Source organism: Mauremys reevesii, linkage group 6, assembly GCF_016161935.1.
Source record: "Mauremys reevesii isolate NIE-2019 linkage group 6, ASM1616193v1, whole genome shotgun sequence".
Classification (NCBI taxonomy): domain Eukaryota; kingdom Metazoa; phylum Chordata; order Testudines; family Geoemydidae; genus Mauremys; species Mauremys reevesii.
Genome location: NC_052628.1, coordinates 73,323,036 through 73,342,010, shown reverse-complemented (window position 1 = coordinate 73,342,010; position 18,975 = coordinate 73,323,036). Strand labels below are relative to the sequence as shown.

General features: G+C 42.1%; 1 protein-coding gene and 1 pseudogene across 5 annotated transcripts in view; both read right to left on the bottom strand.

Annotated features, from left to right (window-relative positions):
* Positions 1 to 18,656, bottom strand: part of PRDM6 (PR/SET domain 6) — a 132,452-nt gene extending 113,796 nt beyond the window's left edge. For 3 of the 5 annotated variants that reach the window (XM_039543106.1, XM_039543103.1, XM_039543107.1), the window contains exon 1: positions 18,423 to 18,445. The gene's annotated coding sequence lies outside the window, so the exon portion shown is untranslated. Of the gene's footprint in view, positions 1 to 18,422; positions 18,446 to 18,568 lie in introns of those variants that run through there. The other 2 variants (XM_039543104.1, XM_039543105.1) reach the window with 2 other exon arrangements.
* Positions 4,269 to 11,059, bottom strand: LOC120407276 (annotated as a pseudogene).
* Positions 18,657 to 18,975: the final 319 nt, after the last annotated feature.

The following is an 18,975-nucleotide window of genomic DNA, read 5'->3' as shown; positions in this document are numbered from 1 at the left end:
TCTCTTCTCGTAGTTTCTTCTTTCTATCAAAACGTCTTTTCTCTTTGACTTTTGCACTTGTTTGGAGTAGACTTGAGAAATAAAAAAAAAATCCTCTCACCTGACTCTCACTGATCACTTTCTTTGCTATTTTCAAGATATTTACTTTGCAAGTAAAACTATGAAAATGGACTGACATTGTCCTAAGCATCTCTATGTCAGTGGGACAGATGGGCAAACAGCAATAGACTTGTATGTCTTCTGTATGCCATGGTAAAAGCAGGTTAAACTAGATCTGCAATCAACTCTTGGAAAAACACACCAGATTTGTTTTTCAGGACCTAATCTAAAGCCCACTGAAATCTATGGGAGAACTTTTAATTGATTTCAATGGGCATTGGATCAGGCCTTCAATATTCTCCGTTAGACCATCTACAGCACTCTCTCATACTCTTCTTTTGGCTACTCTTTTCAAAGTCTTACATCAGCATATGCACTCTCCATTCTAATCTCATGAGTTTCTATTTCATTTTAGATGCCAAATCCTCAATATCCCAAAGTCTCTGTTCTACTGCCAGGATTTTATTTGAGAAATAGAACTGCTACAACAGCTTCTGACATATACTTTATAAATGGCTTTGTGTCTGTGAGAGATGGCTCTGAGAGTCACAAAGCCTTCTTCCTTCTCCTCAACCACAGTGTGTCTAGATCAGTTGCTTTAGATGTCTTCTTTTTTCATGGACCCTAGCTGCTGCTCTTTGTCCCTGGCTTAACAGTTGTCAGGTGACAGATTATTGTCTACTATCCTATCAAGTTTATGGGGGTAACATTCTCAGTAAAGCAGCAATCAGCTCATTCCATATAATTATGTATATTAGAAGCAAGAGTTTTAGAAGTGCTTCAGTTCTCCAAGTGTAAACAGCATTTTTGAGACATTTGTTTCTTCTATGCATTTGGACAGTCAGCATTAGGATATAATGAAGGACCATATTTTAAAAGATTCTTAATAAAGACAACCCAAGGATATAATAAGCAATGGAGATGGCTGTACGTGGGGGGAAGAGATAAACCATGGCAAATGGCGGCTAGGGAAATAAAGGCATAAGAAAAATAAGTTATTTCAAATCTGTTCTTTGTGTGCACATCTACTGCAGCAATGTTCCATGGAAAGACACTCAAATACTTATAAGACCCCCCAAAAAAGTTTCCTTAAGGAACAATTAAAGCATTTTGATAACAACCAATGCTACTATTTTAAAATATGCTGTTTCAAATATGCTGCAATTGTTTTTCAGACAGTAAAATATAAACAATCTGTAACTGACCAACAGATAGATTACAACTATAAGTAACTTCACCTTTGTCTATCACTGGTTCATACTGCTATAATTCAGGATGTGCACTATATCTTACAGCCCTTACTCATGTAGGCCCATTGAAGTCAAATGTGATTACTCATCTGAGTGGCTGGGTCCTTTATTTTCATTGTTGTTTTACTTTCCATCTTTTTGCTTTTCAACATGATGGTGGCTTGATAACATAGACAGGTAGCTTTAAATATCCCAACATAAAACCTATCCAATGTCAGCTACTGACTACATTCTCCAAGATAATTCTATCCCACACTTCCTCCAGATAAGGCTGTATCTCCATTATTTGAGTTGATGATTTTTTGTTGAATTTCCATGTGTCTGTAATTCAGAATGAGTGGAAACATCTTTCTCCAACAAGGAAAGGTCTTTTTGAAGAGGACTGTTTTGCAGTGTTTCCTAAAGACAGACTCTGGATCTGTCTCATGTCCTCTGTAGTTTGTTCCAGAGCTAGATCCCCTGGACAGAGAATATTTTCCACCAGGTCTAGGACACTTTGTCCTGAGCTTTGTGATCTGCATTGTCCCAGATTAGTGAAGCTGTCTTAGTGGTTCATAGATCAACATTTGGTCTCTGATGTAGCTGGGGCTTAATCCATTAATTGCTTTGAAGATCAGGACCAGAAGCTCGGATCAGAAGCTGACTTGGAGCCAGAGGAGAGACTTTAGCATAGGCCTGATATGTTCATGGCAGCCTGAGCCACGGAGAAGGCAGGCAGTCATACTCCGTACCGGGGGCAGCCTGTACATTCTTGCAGGAATCACTATGCCAGGTCTTCATCAGGGAGGAAGTTTCCTAGCAAACTGGAGGTGAAAGAAGGCATTTTAGATACTGATGCTAGCTGGCCAACCAAATTTAGCAAGGAGTCAAACAGGACCCCAATGGCACCACTGTGATGTGACGACAACACCTTAGCCAGGTCTTCAGAGCAATGCCCCTTTCCAACCAGCATCTCTCTGGTTTTACCAGGGCTCAGTTTGAGCCAGTTGCTCATCACTGAAGAGCTGATTTCTTATAGGCATTCTGATATCTTAGTAGCAGAGCTGGTTGCTTCAGTTGAGAATAAAGTATATAGCTAAGGGTCCTCAACATATTGTAGGCAGCTGCACCCAGGGTCTTTCTCCAAAATGGTCTCATGTAGATATTGAAGAGATGATGGGATAGTGTGTATTGCTGTAGGACCCTGCAGATGAGGGCCTTTGGAGAGAAGGAGTTAGCTATCACCAGTCTCTGAGTATCAGGCAGGTATTATAACAATTAAGTTTCCAGATGGGGAAACTGAAGCACAGAAAGGGGAAACTACTTGTCCAAACCACAAAGAGAATAGTGGAAAAATTTGGAAAAAAATCCAGAGGTCCTAACTCCACATGTTCCCTGTTAACTACTACTGTGTCTGAGTTTCAGGTTAACATTGACAAATAATCTGCTTCCTGTCCCAAGTTTCCCATTCATAGAGAGGAGGGGAAAACCCTTCTGCAGAATTAAGCAGTGTTTAAAGTCTTTCCCTCTGGAGATGAAGTAGGTTGCCAGCTGTTCGGTTTTTGACTGGAATGTCCAGTCCAAAAGGGACCCTGGCGGCTCCAGCCAGCACCGCTGACCAGGCCATTAAAAGTCCGGTCAGTAACACAGGTGGGGCTAAGGCAGGCTCCCTTCCTGCCATGGCTCCACGCAGCTCCCAGAAGCTGCAGCATGTCCCCAGTCTGGCTCCTAGGTGTAGCGGCAGCCAGGGGGCTCCACATGCTGCTCCATCTGCAGGCGCTGCCCCCGGAGCTCCCATTGGCCGTGAAGACAGAGCAGAGCGCAGAGCCGCCTGGCCGCGCCTCTATGTAGGAACCAGACTGGGGACATGCCGCTGCTTCCGGAAGCTGCTTAAGGTAAGCGCCACCTGGAGCCTCCACCCTCACCCTCCTCCCCGCACCCCAAACCTCTGCCCCAGCCCTGATCCCCCTCCCGCCCTCCAAACCCCTCAGTCCCATCCCAGAGCACCCTCCTGCACCCCAAACTCCTCATCTCCAGCACCCCCAGCCAGAGTCCTCACCCGCCCTCCCGCTCCCCAAATCCCCTGCCCCAGTCCAGAGCCTCCTCTCACACTCCAAACCCTCATCCCCAGCTCAGAGCCCCCTCCTGGATCTCAAATCCCTCATCCCCAGCCCCACACCAGAGCCCACATCCCCAGACGGAGCTCTCAGCCCTCTTGCACCTCAACCCCTGCCACAGCCAGGTGAAAATGAGTGAGTGAGGGTGGGGAGAGTGAGTGACAGGGAGGGGGGATGGAGTGAGCGGGGGACATGGCCTCAGAGAAGAGGTGGGACAGGGAGCAGGGCAAGAGTGTTCAGTTTTATGCGAGTAGAAAGTTGGTAACCCTAAGATGAAGATTGAAGCATTTATAGTCTCACTCATTTAGCCCCATATGGTAACATTTCCTCTGGGCAAGACAGTTATTCTCTTATGTACAAAAGCCCCCTGAGTCTGAACTGACAGGCATAGGCCACAGAAGCCCTCTTTAACTGATGGGAGAGGCTCAAGTCCAGCAGTAGATCAGAATCACTTCTGAGCAGTGCCCCATGAAATCTATCTTCTCCCCCTCACATGATGATGATGTTCGTCCATCGTTTTCGAAGAAGACCTTAACATCTATCAGGTTGTGAGCTGTCCACGGTGCGTCCGCAAATGGCTGGTAAGGCCAATACGGGCACGGAATGTTCTGCCACATGTCGGGCAGACATGTGTGGGCACCACTGTTACAACATTTGCAGCTCTGGCTTTACGGAGTGCTCGCTTCTCTTGTGCTAGGGTTATCCTTCTGGCTTCAGATGTCTGGCAGCCTTGGTGGATCAGCGTACGCCATGTCGATCGGTCTTGTGCCAGGGTTTCCCAGGAGGTGATGTCGATATCCAGGGACTTAAGAGAGGCTTTCAGTGTATCTTTGTATCGCTTCTTTTGTCCCCCGTGCGATCACTTTCCTTGTGACAGCTCACCATAGAAGAGCTGTTTGGGGATGCGGTGGTCTGGCATCCTTGCAACATGGCCTGCCTAGCGTGTCTGGGCTTTCATAAGCAGAGTGTAAACTGATGGCAGGCCTGCTCTGGAAAGGACTTCTGTGTCAGGCACCTTATCCTGCCACCGAATCCTCAGAAGTCTGCGGAGGCAAGTCGTGTGGAAGTGGTTCAATTGCCTAGCGTGCCTCCTGTATACAGTCCAGGTCTCACTGGCATACATCAAGGTAGTTAGCACTACTGCTCGGTAGACTTTAAGCTTTGTAGCAAGGCTTATTCCATGGCGGTCCCACACGTTGGTCAGCAGTCCGCCAAATGCAGAGCTTGCCTTGGCGATTCTGCAGTTGACCTCGATGTCAATTGTCACTGCGCGGGAGAGGGTGCTGCCAAGGTATGTAAATTGGTCCACTGCTTGCAGCTTTTGCCCCTTCACTGTGATGGTGGGCTCTTGGTGTTGGGCTTTCGGAGCTGGCTGGTGCATCACTTCGGTTTTCTTTATGTTGATGAGAAGGCCGAAGTTATCGCATGCTGCTGCGAATTTGTCCATGCTGACTTTCATTTCCTGCTCTGATCCAGCATTCAGGGCACAATCGTCAGCAAAAAGGAGGTCTCGTAGCACAGTCTCCTTTATCTTGGTGACAGCCTGGAGTCTTCGCAGGTTGAACAGTTTCCCATCAGTCCTGTATCTCAGGCTGACTCCCAAGGAACTGTTCTGAAAGGCGTCTGATAGCATGGCTGAAAACATCATGCTGAACAGGGTCGGTGCCAACACACACCCTTGCTTGACGCCATTTGTGACGGGAAAGGCCTCTGAAGCTTCTCCGTCGTCCAGAACACGAGCCGTCATGCCGTCGTGGAACTGACGTACCATCAGGATGAATCTATCAGGGCACTCAAACTTCGACATGATACGCCACAGACCTTCACGACTGACAGTGTCAAAAGCCTTGGTGAGATCCACAAAGATGGTGTACAGTTCACGATTCTGCTCTTGACACTTCTCTTGGAGCTGTCGGACTGCGAAGATCATGTCCACAGTGCCTTCTCTTTACGAAAGCCGCACTGTGTCTCTGGTAATAGACCCTGTTCCAGGTGGTCAATCAGGTGATTCAGCAACACTTGTGCAAGGATCTTGCCTGCGCTGGAAAGCAATGATATTCCTCTATGATTATCGCAGACTTTTCGATTTCCTTTCCTCTTATAGAGGTGTACGATGGACGCGTCTTTCAATTCCTGAGGAATAGACCCTTGATTCCAGAAGGACTGAAACAGTTGAGTGAGTTTGTCGACAAGCACTGCATCACCATCCTTATAAACTTCTGCTGGGATCGCATCAGATCCTGAGGCCTTGCCACTGGACAGCTGGCTGATGGCCTGTAGGATTTCAGTCTCTGATGGTGGAACGTCCAGGCTGTGGTTGATATCCGCCTGGGGCATTCTATCAATCGCCTCGTTATTAATGTAAGATGGGCGGTTCAGTACGGATTGAAAATGCTCAGCCCAACGCTGTAGAATCAGAGTCTTCTCAGTAATGAGAGTTACACCATCTAAATCCAGTAAAGGAGAGCTCCCTGAGGGCCGAGGGCCGTACAAGGATCTGAGGGCTTCGTAGAACCGTTTGGCATTGTTTCTATCAGCAAACGTCTGGATTTCACCTGCCTTGGCACTCAACCAGAAGTCCTGCATCTTGAGAAGCTTGCTCTGTACGGTCCTGCGAGTGTTGTTAAAGGCATTTTTCTTAGCTGATGATGACGGGTCGTTCTGATGAGCATGGTAAAGGCAGTGCTTTTCAGCAAGTAAGGCCTTGATCTCTTCATCGTTTTCATCAAACCAGTCCTGCTGTTTCCTGTGTGAAGGTCCAAGAACCTTTAGTGCAGAAGAGAGCACAATATTCCGGAAGCGTTCCCAGTCCTTCTCAGCATTTTCCTCTAATTGCAGCTCTAAGAGTTGGTTGTCAAGATCTTCTGCTAGTAAAGCTGCTGTATTGGGGTTCCTCAGTTTACTGACGTTAATCTTTTTCACCACAGCTCTGTTTCCCTGCGGACGTCTCTTTGGCTTGATGTAAAGGCTTAATTTAGAGATGATGAGTCTATGATCAGTCCAACAGTCAGCACTCGGCATGGCCTTAGTCACCCTTACATCCTGTCTGTCTTTCCTCCGCACGATGACATAATCAATGAGATGCCAGTGCTTGGAGCGTGGATGCATCCAGGACGTCTTTTTGCGAGTGGGCAGGCGGAAGATGGTATTGGTAATGATCAGATCATGAGCCACACGTCTTCAGGAGTAGTAGGCCATTGCTGTTACATTTGCCGATTCCATTTTTTCCAGTGACGCCATCCCAGGCAGAGTGATCAGATCCTACTCTCGCGTTAAAATCGCCAAGTAGAATCAGCCTGTCGGTACGCTTCACGGATGAGAGTAGGGCATCAAGATCTTCATAAAACTTGTCCTTTACTTCATCCGGATTCGTCATTGTGGGTGCGTAAGCGCTGATTAGTATAGCTTGCTTTCCTCTCGGTAGTGGAAAATGCAGTGTCATGAGTCGGTCGTTCACACCCTTGGGAAGACTGGCAAATTTGCGGACAAGTTGATTCTTAACCGCAAAGCCAACTCCAGATTCACGACGTTCGTCACTGCTACATCCACACCAGAAGAATTTGTAACCACCCCCTATTTCTGTGAGCTGACCTTCGTTGGCTAGACGAGTTTCACACAGGGCCGCAATATCGATGTTAAATCTTGCGAGCTCTCTAGTGACCAGGGCTGTTCTTCTTTCTGGTCGATCTGCTGAGGGGTTATCTTGAAGCGTGCGTACGTTCCATGTACCAATAATGAGTGGTGTCACCTTGCGGTTTGTTATTTGAAGTTTTGTTGTTTGACCGCATAAGATGGGATCCCCTCCAGCCGCGGTAAGCTGGCCAGGGTTCTGTGAAGCAAACAATGTTTAGGGCACCTTTTCTAGCCCCTTCCTCTTGCTACGGAGGTGAGCAGTGCGGTCCTAAAGAGGGCTGCTCAGTCACTCAGGTAGACGCCGAATCCAGCTGTTGCTTCGATCAGCAAGAAGACGACCATTAGACCTGAGCCGCCTGTGTGCAGGTCCGCGGCTACAGCTCCCAGTGTATCCACACCTGCTGCTTTGTCGCTCGCCCATCGCCACAGGACTTTGAAATTTACGGAAGTTAGGAGATGTCAAGACTTGCGCGTGGATTGGATTAAAGTGAGGGAGAGGTGCGCATAGTCAGCCTCACTCTCTCTTCCCACATCCCATCTTGCTCCAATGACAGGACAAGAGTTGAGATGGTTGGAGATGGGCTGGGCGCAGTGGTTGACCAAGGCATCTTTCACGTCTTGCCGTGCTCTTAGCGTACCACACCACTTGCAGAAACCGCCTTCATGACCGTTGGTCCTATTCTGGAAGGTCTCATCCGCTCAATCCGCCGGAATCTGTCTTCACATGCTCAGGATAGACAAAGCCCTATCTCACCGGAGGTCTAAGCCCAACGGCTACCCTCAACCTGGTTTAGCCAGCCTGTCGAAGCTGTTGCCCGGGGTGTGGCCGCTGCGCATGCTACAGCTACTGGGAGCCACAGGTGAGAGCTGAGTGGCAGGTGGGGACCAAAGGTGGACGAGCTGCCCTGAAAGGACACGACATGCCCCCACACCAGAGGTGCTACCCCTCCCTGAACACCCCATACACCCCCTCACATACAATGGCAGAGAAGATCCTATGCGAAGGCTCATAGTCCCACCCCAATCAATATCCCTTGCCAAGTGGATGGGTACTCACAGACTACCTCAGACACTATCAAATCTAACAGACCTATTCAGACAGACAATGCAATTAATAGGGGAACATTACAGATAGAAGATGGAGCGAGAAGATCAGCCAATAAGGGTACCAGTGTTGGAAGGCTTCATACATGCTCTTGAATAGCCTGCTCCCAAGATTGACAAATACCATTTTGAAAAAAAACTGAATTTACGTTGGTCTTAAAGGTCTAGTTTCTATTTACATTTCAAACACCCATTTTGTTTTCCTAAATAGTTTCGCATCCAGTTGCCTAATTACATAATTTATGACCCACATCATTAAAAAACAACATCATAGATGAGGATGACATTGTTTATCTTCCATGGGAACATTTTCTGCATTAGATATATACACATAGCCAGCATGTTTATGAAATGATTACCAATTTTGTCTTCACATTGAAGATTTACTAGTTCTAATTTACAGATTGGTGTCCTGAGTGTGAAAACAGGAGTTTGCACTTCATCTGCTATTTCGATACGATTTTATGGAAATGTATTAGTACAACTGTTGTGAATATAGTCTGGATTTACAAAACTACTAAACTCCTCTACCAAGAGTTACATATAAAGCTGTCATTCTGCTGGCTATGCTGTCTGAAGTTGGAGAATTTTGACATAGAACACTGCTAAATCTTAGAAGGCATTGGATTTTCCCTCAGCTGGGAACAAGACAGGGCATAGCCCCAAGAAGGAATGAAAACTTTCTTGGAATTGGTTTAAAATGTTTACTGTAATCTCTCCGTCTTGAACAGCATCCATTACTGGCAATTTTAGGAATGACTTTTTTCTCACTTGTCAAGATGATGGAAGGAAAGATCTGAAAGGAAGAGATCTGTAAAAAGCTAGTTTGCTAGCGGTCTGCAATGGGCCAATGAAATGATAAGAATGTTAATGTTTAAAAAAGCTTGAACATTTTGGAACACAGCAGTATATGGACTTTATCAAGCTGATGTTTTAATGAGAAGAAAAATGCCACCAGTTGTTTTGCCAAGCCAAAATCTTTCTGTTTCTAAGGATACCATTGACATGTCCCTAGATACAATCTAGAAACATCTGCTCTGCTTCTAGTCTGCTGCTGCTGCTAGAAGCCAGGGGCATATTTTAAGACATATGTAAAAATGAATTTTGGAGTAAATCATCTTCCATGTAGTCATTTCAGATCTGGGTTTGAGTCTCCAAATATCACCATTTTTTAACAGAAAAACAATACCATTGTAAGACATTAGGACAGGGCAGGATTGTCAATAATGGAATAGATTTGATAACAAAAGTGAGATTCTCTAGCCTTTTATAATGCTCTGGTTTTACCTTCCACAATATAATTAAGGAATGCTTCCAGACTTGAGGAAAACAAGGCACCCGGTAAAATAATCTTAAGTGTTGGACTTTTTCTAGTTTTGTAAATGGTGTTACAATTAAATCAAAACATTTTAATGTATAAAATACATTGTGAAGTAGGTATCTATGAAAACATACTGTAATAAAAATAACTACATAAAACATCGTTGACTTGAGCTCATTATTTTAACTGTCTTTGTTCAAACCATTTAATAAATCTCCTCAATTTCGTATTGTGTTTTAATGCCTCACATTAATGGATCACAGAAGTAACGAACGGTAACATAAAACAATTTTAGTGGCAGTGCGTTAAGAACAAATGTTAGCAATTAAGGCTGCTTAAAGTTTGGCAGACTTGCTGTACAGTAAATACAGAGAGCATACATGATGGTGTATGTTTGTGATGAATGAATTATTGAAAAGTGGCAATGACATGAGCAAGTTAAGCAAGTCATTCCAGACAATTGCCTTCTACCACACCCCATAATCATGCATTATGTATATACTACATGTCTGTCAGAAATGCTATTTTAGAAATGTTTTAAATAGTCTGAAGGGATTTTTTACTGGTACTTTTTTCTCTGTTATCTCCTGTACAGACTGGGGTAAAATTTTCAACAGTATTGAAATGACTTAAAGTCCCATTTTCAAGGTGACTTAGATGCCTATGTGCCATTAACTTTCAAGGATGCATAGGCCTCTAAGTGCCTAGGTCACTTTGAAAATGGGATTTATGTGCCTATGTTACTTGAGCACATCTGAAAATGTTACTTGTAAGTGGGAAGTGCCTTACTATGATTCCAACTGCACAAGACTCAGAGTGAGAAAAGTTTTATAAACCATGCATTTTAGAAACCTCTCCAAAAGGCATAAACAAAACTGACTTTAAAAAACATTGCAACAGCCTACCTGTGTGTCTTCTAAGTGATACTTCTTTACTTTACTGACAAAGCTAAAGTTGTATTACTGTCAGGATTGCAAAGTCAACATTGCAGTTGAATAGCAAACTACCATCTATCCGTGTTTCAAATAAACTAAGCCCTATGGACACCACCACCCTCTTCTCAGTCATTGAGGCCTATACCTTGGCATCGTCTTTGACATGGCTCTCTCACTGGATCTACATATTTAAGCCATTTCTAAATCTTACCACTTTTTCTTACATCTAAAAATGCCTAAAGTCTAGCCTTCCCTCTCTCTGTCCACACAGCCAAAACTCTTGCTTAAGTGTAGTTATTTCATGTATAGGTTACTACAACTTCCTCTTTTCCAACCTTGACTACTACAACCTGGCTCCCCTCAGTCTATTCAGAAAATTGCCGCTAAGATCATCTTCATGTCTCACTGCTCTGAACACATCAGTTCCGTCAGCATCCTTCCATTGGCTCTCCGTTCACCTCTGCATCCAAGGCCTTTTATAATTTAGCCCCATCCCACCTCATTGATTTACTAACCTATCATGATGTTCATTGTCACCTTTACCTTCGCTATACCAGAATTACCAGCCTTTGTTTTCTGGAAGTCAGTTTCTACTTTAAACACCTCTATGCCTTCTGCCATGCTGTCTCTTGCCAGGCCCGCGCTGCTTCCCACAGCTCCCATTGGCCGGGAATGGTGAACCGTGGCTAAATGGTAAACTACGAGCTGCGGGTGGCTGTGCAAATGTAAACAAACAGTCTGGCGGCCCACCAGCGGATTACCCTGATGGGCCACATGCAGCCTGCGGGCCGCAGGTTATCCACTACTACTTTAGATTGTAAGCCTTTCAGGGCAGGGATTGTCTTTCCTGTGTCTGTAGAGTGCTCAGTATAATGGGGGTCTATCCTGATTTGGGCCTTTGGGTGCTACCATAATATACATTTCTACAACTATTACTACTAGTTGCTAACAAAGACCCAGATCCTCCAAACACTTAATGCATGTGCTTAACTTTAAACATGTGAGCTAAACTGATGTCAATGGGACTATTCTTATGCTTAAAGTTAAGCATATGTGTAAGTGTCCAGAGGGTCGAGGCCATAATTCTGATTCTAGAATCTTTATTGTAAGTGATGATAAGTCAGAGCAAACACTGCTTGCAAATGCCAGAATGAAGTTTTAATTCATTTGTTTTGAAAGCCAAGAAATCTGACTGTCTACACTTCCTGAGATCCACAGCTAACATTTTTGTAAGGAAACTTGCCTTACTGTGGAGTTATAAGAAATATACTAAAGCACAGAATTCAAATGAATTACTACATGCTAGATCACAGAATCACAGAAATGGAAGGGACCTCAAGAGGTCATCTAGTCCCATCCCCTGCACTCAAGGCAGGACTAAGTATTATCTAGACCATCCCTGACAGGTGTTTGTCCAACCTGCTCTTAAAAATCCCCAATGATGGAGATTCCACAACCTCTCTAGGCAATTTATTCTAGTGCTTAGCCACTCTGACAGTTAGGAAGTTTTTCCTAATATTCAACCCTAAACCGCCCTTGCTGCAATTTAAGCCCATTGATTCTTGTCCTATCCTCAGAGGTTAAGAAGAACAATTTTTCTCCCTCCTCCCTGTAACAACCTTTTATGTACTTGAAAACTGTTATCATGTCCCGTCTCAGTCTTCTTTTCTCCAGACTAAACAAACCCAATTTTTTCAATCTTCCTCATAGGTCATGTTTTCTAGACCTTTAATCATTTTTGTTGCTCTTCTCTGGACTTTCTCTAATTTGTCCACATCTTTCCTGAAATGTGGTGCCCAGAACTGGACACAATACTCCAGCTGAAGCCTAATCAGCGCGGAGTAGAGCAGAAAAATTATTTCTCGTGTCTTGCTTACAATACTCCTGCTAATACATCCCAGAATTATGTTTGGTTTTTTGCAACAGTGTTACACTGTTGACTTATATTTAGCTTATGATCCACTATGACCCCCAGATCTCTTTCTGCAGTACTCCTTCCTAGGCACTCATTTCCCATTTTGTATGCGTGCAACTGATTGTTGTTCCTTCCTAAGTGGAGTACTTTGCATTTGTCCTTATTGAATTTCATCCTATTTACTTCAGACCTTTTCTCCAGTTTGTCCAGATCATTTTGAATTTTAATCCTAGCCTCCAAAGCACTTGCAACCCCTCCCATCTTGGTATCATCCGCAAACTTTATAAGTGTACTCTCTATGCCGTTATCTAAATCATTGAAGAAGATATTGAACATAACCAGACCCAGAACCAATCCCTGCAGGACCCCACTTGTTCTGCCTTTCCAGCATGACTGTGAGCTACTGATAACTACTCTCTGAGAACGATTTTCCAATCAGTTATACACCCACCTTATAGTAGCTCCATCTAGGTTGTATTTCCCTAGTTTGTTTATGAGAAGGTCATGCAAGACAGTATCAAAAGCCATACTAAAGTCAAGATATACCACATCTACTGCTTCCCCCCTATCCACAAGGCTTGTTACCCTGTCAAAGAAAGCTATCAGGTTGGTTTGACATGATTTGTTCTTGAGAAATCCATGCTGACTGTTACTTATCACCCCATTATCTTCTAAGTGTTTGCAAATTGATTTCTTAATTATTTGCTCCATTATGTTTCCGGGTACAGAAGTTGAGCTGGCTGGTCTGTAATTCCCTGGGTTGTCCTTATCTCCCTTTTTATAGATGGGCACTATATTTTCCCTTTTCCAGTCTTCTGGAATGTCTCCCATCGTCCATGATTAATGGCTCAGATATCTCCTCAGTCAGCTCCTTGAGTATTCTAGGATGCATTTCATCAGGCCCTGGTGATTTGAAGACATCTAATTAACTATGTTCACTAACTCCACCAATGGGTGCAATTACAGATAGATCAGATGTTTTGTAAATAATTGAGCTCAAAGCCATAAAAGTTGCTTGCTCCAGCTGCAATATTTTTGAAACATACTGCTTGGATCATCTATATAATTTTTTTGACTATTAGAGGGAGAAGGGTGACAGCTAAAAATTGTATATGGATACAGAACTTAAAAAGCTTAATAACTATCCATGAAAAGGAAGGCACTCATCTGGAGTAAAGGACACATTTATTTTGCAGTAAATGCACCAGATGACAGGAGAAGTCTAAGCCAATTTATGAGTGATTTGGTAGAACAGACAGTAAGTATGATATATTCCCCACCCTTCTGAAGTCACATAAAGGAAAAAGAAAAAAAACCCTCTTCTTTCACCATTATCAATGAAGACCATATATAGTGCCTTGGTTAGATTTTTTTTTCTATTGGTTCTTACAAGTATATAAAAAGTATACTATGGCCCTGACTTTTTACAGCTGTTATTCTTATGACACAGAATGTACATAAAAAGAAGTGGTGTAACTTCTTAGGACCCAATCCTGCAAAAAGACATGCACACGCTTAACTTTAAGCACATGTGTAGCTTTAGCGAGCAATATACTAAAATCAAATACAAATAAGATGTAATATGGCAGCTTGAAATTATATAAGGTGAAATTCATGACTGGAGTAAGCTGACACAACTCCACTGACTTCAAGGTTCAGAATTAAACCCACATCAAAGTTAGGAAATTCCATAATAAAGGCTTGATCATGGAAACACTAATGGACATAGTATTTTCTTCCAAGCTTTATTCCTGGCAGCTGTCAAGCAGTTAATGATGACAAAAGGACCTATAGAAGTGCACAATATTATTATTATATATGTTGTGCCCAGCATTCTTTTTACCTGTGTAATGTGATATTAGTACAGTTTGTGTATGAAATATTTCTAAATCTCAACAGTAAAATCATAACGCACTAGTACGCCACAGTACTAAAAGAAAGCCATGAAATTACTGCCAATACTAGTATTACTAGAAATCAAAATCTGTCAGTTGCTATATGCTTAGCTCTGTTTACAAATTTTAAATTGTAAAAAACCAGTCAAATGCTATGAAACACCTCTTTCCAGTCCCGATTGGTTAAACTGAAGGATGTCAAGCAGTGGAAAATTCTATTTTTAAATGTTTCACTGATTGCACTAGAGGACCACAAGCACCAAAACAAAATATCATCAAAAGAACCAAAATACATAGTTCCCCCACAACTAGAGTTGAAATGTATTCTTTTAATAGCCCACAGGATTTCTATCTGGATAGTTTCATATACCTTGATCAATTTAAAAATGCTACCAATGACAAAACATGTTAATATGCAAAACAATACTTCTGCCCACATTTAGGACAAAGGTGATATATAAACTAGGGCTCTCAAGCGATTAAAAAAATAATCGTGATTAATCATGCAATTAATCACATTGTTAATAACAGAATACCATTTATTTAAATATTTTTGTGTGCTTTCTACATTTTCAAATATATTGATTTCAATTGAATACAAACAGAATACAAAGTGCATAGTGCTCGCTTTATATTTATTTTTGATAAATATTTGCACTGTAAAAAAACAAAAGAAACCGCATTTTTCAATTCACCTAATACAAGTACTGTAGTGCAATCTCTTTATCATGAAAGTTGAAGTTACAAATGTAGAATTATGTACAAAAAAAACATGCATTCAAAAATAAAACAAAGTAAATCTTTAGACACTACAAGTCCACTCAGTCCTATTTCTTGGTTAGCCAATCGCTCAGACAAACAAGTTTGTTTACATTTGCAGGATATAATCCTGTCCGCTTCTTGTTTACAATGTCACCTGAAAGTGAGAACAGATGTTCTCATGGCACTGTTGTAGCTGGAGTCGCACTTTCACGGTAAAAAGATTGCACTACAGTATTTGTATGAGGTGAATTGAAAAATACTGTCTCTTTTGTTTATCACTTTTACAGTGCAAATATATATATATAAATAATACAGTGCAAATATATATATTATATATAAAAGTGAGCAGTGTACAGTTTGTATTCTGTGTTGTAATTGAAATAAATATATTTGAAAATGTAGAAAAAATCCAAAAATATTTAATAAATTTCAATTGGTATTCTATTGTTTAACAATGCGATTAAAATTGCAATTAATTGTGATTAATTTTTTAAATCACAATTAATTTCTTGAGTTAATCACATGAGTTAGCTGAGATTAATCGACAGCCCTAATATAAACTTTAAAAAAATACAGTCAACATACCGAAGATCACACATTAATCTTATATTCCAGGGTTGGCATTAACAGTGCTCATGAAAACAAAATTTAGGGCCCAATCCTGCAAACACATAGGCTCCAATCCTGCAGTGGGTACAGAAGCAAATCATGTGAGTGTTTGCAGGATTGAGCTCTTACATACAAGTTGCTTGACACATGAGCAATCCTGTTTAAATCAGTGGGGCTATTCATGTGTAAAGTTACTCTCTTGAGTGTTTGCAGGATTGGGGTCTTAAACTAAACGCCTTGATCCTGCAAATTCCTTTGTGCAGGTAGACTCCTGTGGCTGTGTGAAGCCCCAGTGACTGCAGACTCAGGCGTCTGTCTGCACAGAACAGCTTCCAGGAAGGAGGCCCTGGAGGAACAGAACTCTAAGAGTTAGTTTGGAATAATCATGCCAGAAATTAGTCATTACAAATTTAAATATTATGATTTCTTTTTTTCCACAGACAATTATTACCAATCACATTTTCTTTTGCCTGACTTGTATCTACTGCCAATTTGATAGTCATGACATATACATTGCCAGGAATTCTACATAGTTGCCTCTTTAGGACCAGAAAGGAATTTTCCAATAAAAAAAATACTCCTTTTCAAATGGGGAAAATAAACTTTATGTAGCATTGTAGGTTTTTGCCTTCTTTAGGAGTCCCCCTCTTTAAACATTGTTTACATTAATCTTCTTTCAAAAGTTATTTAGCTGAATCATCAATAGTGATAACATTTCCATGAGAATTTAAAACAGTCTGTATCATCTTATTCTTTTATCTCTCTAAAATATTAGATCTTATGCTAATATTATCTAGAGTCCACACAAAATTCCTCTTTTTTCTACAACAGTATTCTGTACGTGGATGATAGACACTTGAGTATTAAAAAACCTGGGCAACCTCTCTCCCCGCAAAAAAACCTTTACTAAAAGGTATAATGAAAGAGTTTAGAGTAATTCCAGATATATAATATGAACACAACATAGCTCACCACTCAAATCTAACATGACACAAAGAGTTAAACACTAAAAGTATGGAAATGTTGCCCGCGCCGGTCAGACCATCCTTTCTCCTTCAATGTCATACCAATCCACTGCACTACCCTTTCTTTGCCCACAACAGTTATAAGAAACAAGCTACTTATCACACATATTAAATAATGTTTAGAAAATAACGTTTCATTCAGTCATATTCCTGTTCTTCCAGACTCACACACTACAAATAGAAACTTGGTGGTATGGATTCTTTCTATTGTACTGTCAGCATTCTCCTCATCACTTGCACACACATGTATCTTGATTTTTTTTTCAGTCAAAGAACAATTCCCCTCCAATACTTTTACTCCATACAGCTTTCATCTCAACCACATCAAAGCATAAAAACATTAACATCAAAAGTAGACAATAATACTATCAACCACCACTATAAAATTGTAAAAAGGACAAAACATATCCAGCATTGTTCCATCACTAACTTAATTCTTCTCAAAGTCCAACAGCCAACAACACATTTTATTAATAAATATCACTAATGGGCAAAGTAAGTTGAAGAAGATGGAGGAGATGGATGACTTAAGTGATCCTTTCCATATTTTTAACCTTTAATTCTTTTGTGCGTAATTGGGGACATTTCTGTAGTGAAATTGATTCAGCTGGTGCTATCTGTTTACACTCTTTTCAACATTAACTATCTTCTAACAAAGCTAACATGGCATTGCTCACTGTTCTTTATATCTATGCAATGTAATAAACTAGTACAGTTTTTGTATTAAATTTTATTTTATTTCCACATAAATCCTAACTCAGTAGAAAGTCACATTGCCCAGTATTATATAATGTAATGAACATAGGGCAGTCAGCTGAACCTTAACTCTTAAGGATCAATGAATTTCTTACACCAACATAAAAAAGATGCACATATTCAATTATTGTTCGTGGTTAAAGAACTGGCAGAAAGGGCACCCAATGTATGAAACTGTAAAGTTTCCAGCCTACTTTGATTTTTAAATGTTAACAATATTTTTGTGCATGTGCAGCAGAATTATCCCTAATGGTGTCATTAACGAAATGCTATTACCACCTACACCAGTGGTCCCCAACGTGGTGCCCGCGGGTGCCGTGGCACCTGCTGGGGCATTTATGTGCACCTGCCTAGTGCCCAGGAGGGAAGAGAAGCCGCGGCCCTGCGCCTGCTGGGGACAGAGAACTCAGGCTGCGAGCGCAGTGTTCTCTGTTCCCAGCAAGCGAGGGGCCCGCCTAATGCACAGCAGGGGAGACAAGCCACGGCCCCGCACCTGACGGGGACAGAGAACTCCAGGGCTGCAGGCTGTGGGCGCCCGTGTTCTCGGTCCCTGGCAGGTGCGGGGCCGCGGCTTAAGCCAGAGAGAAGCCACGTCCCCGTGCCTGCCGGGGACAGAGAACTCCGGGGCTGCAGGCGCCGGTGTTCTCTGTGCTCGCGGCTTCTCTCCGGCTTCTCTCTTCTCTCTGGATTTATATATTATGTTATATTAAATATGATTTTCATATTATTTAATGTACAAATACAAAATAAGCCTTGAAAAACTGTTGGTACCCACCACACTCTTCTGAAAACATGAATGTGCTACTGGCCACAAAAAGGTTGGGGACCACTGACCTACACAAACATTAACAAGTTCTCATTTTGTCAATGAAACAAGCAAAACTAACAAGCAGAATCCAAACAAAATAAATGTCTTGCCCCATGCACTGAAGCTCACTAGGAATTCTAATTCTCAGCTGATCTGCAGGGATGAAGCTCCTGTAAGAGTTCTGGGCTCTGCACAAGAGCAGGAGTCCACCCACCTTACTCAGATTGGAAAATCAGGGCTTAGGCTAGTAAGTTTGTCATGGTGATTTTTCCTAAAAATTGTAAGTCATTCACATCACCTGCCCACTCCCCAAACTCACTTATTATCTTCAAACTGCAAGAGCCTTGCAACCACTCTCACCTTTCATCACTGCAGGGGTCCAGAGGCAGCAGAATCTTCAACTCACCTGAGTTCCTCTCAGACACCTGCTCTCGATTACAGCAGCTCCTCCAGCAGCATTACTAGGAGAAACTGGCTCCCCAGATTCTGAGCCACTACTGTTTTCCCCTTTCCTGAGGAAATGGAGTTTAATGGATCAAATGGCCAGATAAATTTGATCATTTTTTTCCAATTCAGTTCTGCCTTGTAATCACTGACAAACATTTTCAGTCATGCCAGATAACTACATATTTTACTTTAGTCTTACATTTTTTACTACAGTCTTAGTACAATCAAGAATCAAGCAGCAGGTGCAGCAGAAGGGTTAATAGTGGAGATCTGGAATTACATTTGAAAGATTTAGGGAAAAATTAGTGAATGCCTTCCAC